This window comes from Rhinopithecus bieti, unplaced genomic scaffold (assembly GCF_001698545.2).
Source record: "Rhinopithecus bieti isolate Rb0 unplaced genomic scaffold, ASM169854v2 scaffold_28066, whole genome shotgun sequence".
In the NCBI taxonomy this organism is placed as follows: Eukaryota; Metazoa; Chordata; class Mammalia; order Primates; family Cercopithecidae; genus Rhinopithecus; species Rhinopithecus bieti.
Window position 1 is genome coordinate 13992 of NW_016813021.1, and position 8998 is coordinate 22989.

The 8998-nt window shown below is 41.0% G+C and overlaps 1 long non-coding RNA gene across 1 annotated transcript; it reads right to left on the reverse strand.

The window, feature by feature from the left end:
* Positions 1-5075: 5075 nt before the first annotated feature.
* LOC108512313 (uncharacterized) lies at positions 5076-8391 on the reverse strand. The gene is made up of 3 exons (XR_001880565.1): positions 8164-8391; positions 7387-7526; positions 5076-5266 (listed from the first exon to the last, which is right to left on the reverse strand). It is a non-coding gene; the product is annotated as an uncharacterized LOC108512313 (long non-coding RNA).
* Between the last annotated feature and the right edge of the window lie 607 nt (positions 8392-8998).

Consider the following 8998-nt stretch of genomic DNA (forward strand, 5'->3'; position numbering starts at 1 on the left):
AAGTGTCTCAAAGAAATGTTTATTAACTACTTATAGAATATTTCTTCGTTCAAAATAGAAACGATTAACTCTTAACTGAAGTAAATGATATAATTATCTGAAGAACAGAAGTGAAATCTTTCACGCTCAAGAAGACAGAACCCACATCCTCAGAGTGAGGTTTCTGCTTTTCTGGTTAAACATGAGTATTAACTGGAAAAGTCTACTTTAAAGCATGAGCTCTGGTAGGTACAGCTAACATCATTTTGGACACCTTCGCTTTTTTTAAATTATAAACTGTAATGCTGTCTTCCTCTTGGTGGTTCAACATTACAGAAATGAGTAGAGTTAACCTACAAGTTGTAGGAAGCCATTTGGTGACAGAAAGAAACTTGAAAAAGTAGCTGATTTACCCACAAGTCCTATCAGCACTTTGAAGAAACAAACACTGCCACAGTACCCTGTTAAAAGTGTCAGTCATAAAGCGCTTTACAAAGGTATTGTGCCTCCGACTTTTAATTTTCATACCCTCATGGAGAGATAAGCATCTTCAAAAGAGCCCAGTTGCCTTATAGGGCTTTCAAAGGAAGCTTCCAGTTTGAAACACTGCTCACTGCTTCTACATTCCCCCCATTTCCATGAAATAAAATTGGCATACTAGTCCCCTTTGCAGAAGTTATACAGCATTTGGGAATACTGAATGTTTTCTGTTGAAGTTCATCTTAGAGAACTTAAAAATTCAACAAGTCATAATCATAACCCAGAATTAAGCCCATGGTATACAGCAACAGCTGGGGTCTGGGTGATAGAGAGGAACGAGTTCTGCCATAGACATCTGCAGGTTTGGCTTCTGGTTCTGGGTCGGGTACTCACTTGCTAGGTGATTCAGGGCCAGTCTTCTCTCAGGGAGCCCCAGTTTCCTGCTCCTGCCATGTAAAATGAGCCTGATACCTGCATGATCACCAAGCTCTTTTCCTGCACTGACATCCTATGACTCCTAGCAAGGCAGGGGAGCTCACCTTTTCTAATGAAATATTAAGCAATCAGGACTAGACGCCTTGGAAGTCATCTCTTCAAGCCCAGTCCTTGCAGGCTTTCATCAGCTGGCCCAGAGAGGTCATACTGTTCCTATTGATCCTGTTTCTAATGTTTTGCCATTGACTAGCTTTCACATCTTTCACTCTCTCTGAGTCTGAAAGTAAAGAGCTGCTGCCCCTTTCTACAGAACGTGTGTGTTTCCTGTATATTGTGGTTGTATACTTTCTTTGCTCTGACTTGTGAAAAGAAAAAAAAAGAGAGAGCTAAGCATTCTTTTTCTTTTCTTTCTTCTTGAGCAAGCTGAAATAGGCAGGGTATAATTTCACTTGGGTTTATAAAATGGCAGTTTATTTATTTAACTGAGAAATACCTGTACTTTTTCTTCTTAGCTATTATTTATTTATTTGTTTAATTTTTTATTACTATATTTTTTTGAGACAAAGTCTCACTCTGTTGCCCAGGCTGGAGTGCCGTAGTGCAATCTTGGCTCACTGCAGCCTCCGACTTCCAGATTCAAGCAATTCTCCTGCCTCAACCTCCCGAGTAGCTGGAATTACAGGTGCCCGCCACCACACCTGGCTAATTTTTATATTTTTAGTAGAGACTGGGATTTTACCATGTTGGCCATGGTGGTCTCAAACTCCTGACCTCAACTGATCTGCCTGTCTCGGCCTCCCAAAGTGCTGGGATTACAGGCGTGAGCCACTGCGCCCGGCTGCTATTATTTATTAAGCAAACCCACAGTAAGCACTGTGCTAAACTCTCTCTCTAAAGATATACTATTTAAAAGGTTTGAATCACCAGGAAAAATAGGTGTTATTGTTCCCACTTACAGAAGATGAGATTAAAGTTCAAAAATATTAAGTGACTTGCTTAGGGTTACTAAGTGATGGACCTGAGATTCCGATTCATCCCAAAGATCCTAATCACAACATGTTTAAATCATTTTGAAGAGACATAAGAAGGTGTAATGCTTCCATTTCTAAAACAGTTTGTTGTAAAATCAAACTCATTTTGAGGTATGTTTTAAGCTTACCACTTGAATATTTAAATTTCATTAGAACTGGGCCTGGTGCAGTGGTGGATCACCTGAGGTCAGGAGTTCGATACCCAGCCTGGCCAACATGGCAAAACTTTACTAAAAGTACAAAATACTCTACAAAATTACTAAAAATACAAAAATTAGCCAGGCATGGTGGTGTGCACCTGTAATCCCAGCTAATCAGGAGGCTGAGACAGGAGAATCACTTGAACCCAGGAGGCTAAGGTGGCAGTGAGTTGAGATTGAACCACTGCACTTCAGCCTAGGTGACAGAGCAAGACTCCGTCTCAAAAAATAATAATAATAAAAAGAAAAAATAAACAAATAAAATTTCATTAGAACTGTTCCTGGCATAGAATAGGTGGGTACTTAATTTGGTTGAACAGATACTTGGATTTATAAAAATGCGATTTATGTGCGGGACATCACTAAGGGGTTGTTGGCAGAATTAGCAGTGCGTCTGTCGTATGTTGAGTGAGACAACTGCTTTTGCAGGCTCTGTGTTTGCAGTTGACCTGATGCCACAGTCATGTGCATGGTGGCTGTAGGGGCAGTGGTTCTGGTAAAGTCTTGGGACACACTCTGTCCTTAAAACTCACACTCTGTGCTTAAAAATATGTTAGTGGAAAGACTGCATCTAACAAACTGAATGTCCCTTTTGACATGTTTTTCAGTGGCATCACTATCCTGTGAGGTTGGTGGTAAATTAGGCATAGTCCCTGTTCTGCTGTATCAGCCGCTCTGAAAGCAACAGGACTCTCATTTTGGGCTCTTAGACAAACTTGGATTCATGTAGGCACAGCATAGAGCTATTAATCAAAATTGATAGCAATTGTAATTAGAGCTACACAGGGAAATATTATTTTTAAGGTTAATTTTGAATAATCAATGCATACATGGAATAGAGAATTCAACAAGTGCCAAAACTCTCACCCTCAACCCTCACTTCCATTCACCCAGTCTCTTCCAGAAGATTTCAGAGATATCTAGACATATACAAGCATGTATATATTCATACATTATTTTTTCTCACAAAGAGTAATAACATATTTGAACAATTCTGTACATTGCTTGGAAAATAAGATTTTCTTTAAAGAGTGTCCAGCACATAGAGATCAGTTAATAAATATTTTGTGAAAACCACAGTGAAATACTATCTCACATCAGTCAGAATGGCTATTATTAAAAAGTCAGGCCAGGTGCGGTGGCTCATGTCTATAATCCCAGCACTTTGAGAGACCAAGGTGGGTGGATTACTTGAGACCAGGAGTTAGAGACCAACCTGGGCAACATGACTGTAGAAACCACGTCTCTAAAACAAAGTACAAAAATAGCCGGGTTTAATGGCTCGTGTCTGAAGTCCCAGCTACTTGTAAGGCTGAGGTGGGAGGATCACTTGAGCCCAGGAGGCAGAGGTTGCAGTGAGGCAAGATAGCACCAGTGCACTCCAGCCTGGGGACAGGGTGAGACCCCATTTGAAAAAAAAAGATCAGTAAACAACAGATGCTGGAGAGGCTGTGGAGAAAAGGTAACATTTATCCACTGTTTGTGGGAATGTAAATTAGTTCAGGTGCTGTGAAAAGTAGTTTGGAGATTTCTTAAATAACTTAAAACAGAACTACCATTTGACCCAGCAATCCCACTACTAGGTATATATCCAACAGAAAACAAAATGTTCTACCAAAAAGGCACATGCACTCGTATGTTCATTGCAGCATTATTCAATAGCTAAGACATGGAATCAACCTAGGTGCCCATGAATGGTGGACAGGATAAAAAAAATATGGTACATATACATCATGGAATACTATGCAGTTGTAAAAAAAGAATGAAATCATGTCCTTTGCAGCAATGTGGATGCAGCTGGAGGCCATTATCCTAAGTGAATTAATGCAGGAACAGAAAACCAAATGCTGCATGTTCTCACTTATAAGACTTATAAGCGGGAGCTAAATATTGGGTGCTTTTGGACATAAAGACGGCAACAATAGACAATGCGGACTACTAGCCGTGGGAGGGAGTTGAGAAACCAACTGTTGGGTACTATGCTCAGTACCTGGGTGACAGGATCATTTATATCCCAAACCTCAGCATCACACAATATACCCAGGTAACAAGCCTGCCTGTGTACCCCCTGAATATAAAACAAATGTTGAAAAAGGAGAAAAAATAATAAATGTTTTGTTTTGTTTAAAAAATAATTCATGGCCGGACACAGTGGCTCATGCCTGTAATCCCAGCACTTTGGAAGGCTGAAGTGGGCAGATGGCTTGAGCTCAGAAGTTCAAAACCAGCCCAGGCAACATGGTGAAACCCCATCTATACCAAAAATATACCCCTGTAGTCCCAGCTACTCAGAAGGCTGGGGTGGAAGAATCACTTGAGCCTGGGAGGTGGAGGTTGCAGTAAGCCAAGATCATGCCACTGCACTCCAGCCTGGATGACAGAGCAAAACCCTATCTCAGAAAAAAAGAAAAAATAATAAATAAATGAAAAATAAAAAATAATTCACAAAAGCAACATGCAAGAGGGAAAGGGTGGGAGAAGGAATATGTGCATAGTAATACCATACCACAGTTACACTCAGAAAGACTCGCCTAGGAAGCCAGGGTTCTAATCTTTCGTGAATTCTTCTGATCTAGAAGGAAGCTATATGGTATAGCAAAAAAACCATAGGGTTTGGAGTCAAACTCACACAGAACGTGTTCCATATTTATTAGCTCAGCAATCAATGAACTGAAAATTCTCACAGGGAACCACACAGCCTGGTGCTGGGCACATGGTAGATTTTACACAGGAATGATAAAAACTTCTGCTCTTTCATGAATCTTATCTACAGTAGTTTGGCTCAATTTCAACTTGGGTCTTGTTGCAATAGTCTACGTATGATGAAAAAAAACACCTGGTGGTAGTTTTCCTCTTCTCTGAAAGCAATGGCTAGCATTTATGGAGTATTACTATTGCCAGGCACCGTATGAAGCACTGTGCAAATGTGATCCCATTTAATACTCATCGCGACCCTACAAGGTAGTAACTATTCTTGCTATTATCTTTAGACAAGAAACTGAAGAGAAACATAAGATAATTTACTCACTGTTCCCTCAGGTAAACGGACTGTCATCTGGCTGACCCCAACGTGCCTGCTCCTCACAGTCCTTGCCTGCCTCTTGTCTGCATCAAATGGTCTTATTCTCTGTAGACATAACCCTTGGACACCCCAGAAGAGAAATGGAGTTGTTACCACCTCAGCTCAGTTCTGGCACACACCCCCAAAGCTGGAGGCAGCTTTTTAATGTATTACAACTACAAATCACACGACAAGGCAGCCTTTGACCCCACATGTCAGAGATCCCATATTATTCTTTTCTGTGTTGGCCAGCAGGCAAGAGTTTTTATTGAGGTGCATTTTCTGGCTTCTCTTACTTCTGCCTCCCAACCAAACTATCCCTGAGAACATCCTTGCCTTCTAATCTCTTGCCATCACAGCAGGCTTCCTATAATTCCTGCAGCATAATGCAAAAAGAAGCGGGGGGAAAGTGTTGACTGAGATTTCTGGCAAACATTATTTAAGCTGAAGAGGAGCACTGCAGATTGACTATTAGACACTATTAGACTATTAGTGCTGGTAATGCCAGGATGCTTTCTTGTCAGCATTCCAGTCTGAGATTTTTATGACTGTTTAATTACCAACACTCTCCCACATTGCCAGGATGTGCCTCTTCAAAACCCTACTGGAAGTTCAGTGTCGATTACAACCAGCTACATGCATTTCCTACATTGTAGATCTTTAATAGCTTTCTTTATTCTGTGGCACTAGCAGAAATCATCCAGATAATGGCTCCAAATTTCCCTTTTAAATCTTATATTTTTTCCCATGTACCATGAAAATAGAACTGTTTTCTTTCTGTTGAAGAGTAATTTTCCTGGTAATGATATTTAAACAGGAGTCTATTTCAAAATGTCCACATTCATCTTACATGTTATCTGGAGATTCATTCATGATTTTTAGCCATTTGAATAATTGTGGGAATTACATATTTGATGTCAATGTTGAAAGAGGAGTTTAATCCACATAGGGTGAGTTTGTCAAGAAAATGGCATTGCTACAGAAATAGGCGGTTGTTTTATAGAGAAACAAACTGAATCCTTATCCCAAAAAAAGTATACTCACCAGTCAACAATGTCTCTGAGAATGTCTAGGGAACTAGAGAAGACAATCTTAGTGCTAAAATAATATTCAGGTTTTTAAATGGTAGCTAACGATTTTTTAGAAATCTATGTGTACAAAATAGATTTTCAAAACTGAATAAACATAGTTCTTAAACAATGATGAGCAAGATAGTTTTGCTTATACGGCACCAGCAAATGGGGAAAACTTTAGTTCTTGTTGAATACCTGGGAGAAACAGAAATCCTCATTGAGGTGGGAAGGGAGTGAGGCAGTCATTTCAATATATTGAGCCCTGAACACCCAGCCTTACCTCCCACATGGTTATCTGTCAGATTGATCAGATTGGTTTGTATAAAGTCAACAGTGATAACTTTATGTGTATGGTGGCAGTGTTCTAATTTATTATCAGTACTAATGATAATTATCAACTTCATAGAGTTTGTAATGATATTGAGAAATTTTCAAATAGCAGCTCTTAAGAAAGCTGTCCTGTCTGGGGAGACGAAGGAGCTGCCTAAAGATAAGAATACAGACTAGACAGTATCTTAAAAGTCCTTTTGGCCCTGTGTTACGATGATGAATATTGTGTATGATGGAACCTTTCCACGGGCATAATTTAATCTGTCCTTTCTCTGTTGTAGATACTGCTGCTACCAACTCATTTCCTTCAATCCTCTTTTATTAGGTTGGTGCAAAATTAATTGTGGATTTGCCATTACTTTCAAAAACAAAAACAAAAGTGGCTTCCAAAGCTCAAATCTCACAGTAGATTAGAGCTTTGTACACAACATTGTGAGCTAATTTGCAGCTGAAGCTTTAAAACTTGGTGCTTCCTTTCCATCAAATTACTGGAAGTTTAGGTTCCCCTAAAAGCAGAGTCTGTTTGAGACAAGGACCTAGGTACAGGTAGTTGATTTCAGAGATGATCTCAAGAAGTGGAATGAAGGGCCGAGAGATTGATACAGGGAAGAATGGAGAGTCCTTAAAGAATGAATACTAAGCTGGTTAGCACTTTGAGCAACTGGGGAGGAATCTGACTGGGGACAATTTGAGGAATTATTCAGAATGCATTTAGAATAATGATACCCCCCGCCTCCCATAGGTTTGAAGGCTGGAGCATTATCCAACAACCCCTCACCCCTCCTCTCTCCACTTACCTCCTCCTTCCCAGTCTCACATTAACTCCTCCATACTTGGCTGAGGGGGTTCTGCAGTTTTGCAGAAAGTTCTGAAGCAGAGGAGCTGAGGAGCCTTAAGACAGGAAGTCCTCACTGGTTAAAGGAACTGCTCATCACATCTGCCGTTAAAATCAGATGTGGTTCAAGTCAGGAGTAGTCAAAGACTTGGGCCATGGAATCCCATTAGCAGCTGCCACATTTTTTAATTGCTTGTACTCCCCTGCCCTGCATCTCCACCTCCTAGCCCACTTCCCTCCTGCTCACACTCTGCCTTGTGCTTTTCGCCCACAGTCTTCCATGGCCCCCCTAAGTCAGCTTGCCTCTCTCCTCATCCCCAGCTCCCTCTCCCTCCTGCATGCCTAGTTCAACTGTGCGATTCTGCCACCCTGGCTTTTCTTCCTTCCTCTCTAGCTAAAATCATCTTTGTTTAGGAGCCTCATCTTTCTTATCTGGCTTTCCATTTCATTAAAACAACAAAAACAAACATAGTTTCCAAAGCTCAAATCTTACATTAGATTAGAGATTTGTATACAACATTGTGAGCTAATTTGCAGCTGAATCTTTAAAATCTGGTGCTTCCTTTCCATCAAATTACTCAAAATTTCTTCCCCACTCCATGTTCCCTAAAAGGGAATCTCAACTAAAAATAGCTTTCAGTGTTTGAAAGCAGTTATGTGGTGTGGGCTGAGGAGCTCAACTTGTGCATGCGTGGAGAGAACTTTATTCTGAGAGTCTCAGGAGACACATATCCCTTACCTGGCAGGTGACACAAGATGAAGGGACTCTGTGTTCTCTTGCAGCACTGAAGTCATGTAATGGAACTAATTAAAGCAAGCAGGCCTGGGCCCATGGCTGTCACTCATCTCAAAGCCCCGACTTTGTCAGAGTGTACAAGAGCTCTGACTGGCCATATTACCCATGTGTTGGGCAGGGTCCTCTGAAACAGGGCTCCTTTGCAGAGTAACCAGGTTGAACCTATCGCAAAAAGGCTGGCACACCTCCAAAGCCTTCTGCTCTCTTCCATGGGTTTCCTCTGTAGCTTCAGAGACCGAAAAGATCTTGGCAGAGCCTGAAGTAATCTTTTTCTTTCATGGAGAATAAGCCTGAGTTTCAGACCCTCTAGCTCTAACTCCATTAAGCATGCCTCTCTTGAGTTCCCAACACACTGTCTTTGCTTCAGTTGCATTGCTAATTGTGATGTAGTATAATTCATCTTCAGATGTCTGCTGCCTTCCCCACTAGACTGGAAACACCCTGTGGCAGGAGCCATTTCCTAGCAAAAACAATAGCTGCCATTTACTGGACATTCAGTATGTGCTAGGTATTGTCTTAGGGTTCTAAACATATTTCATGTTCTTTATGGTAGTCTTGCTGGGCAGATATGATCATCCTCTTTCGTAAATCAGAAAATTTGAGAGAGGTCAAGTATGCCCAGGGATATACAGCTTTTCAAGGACATAAGAGGAACTTGGGCCCAGCCGCCTATCTATCTGAGCCAGTGCAACTAACTGGTGAGCTGTACAGCCCCCTCACTGCTTCAGTGTATGTGTCTCCTGGCCAAGAAACCACCTAGGAGTGAATGAAGGGATAT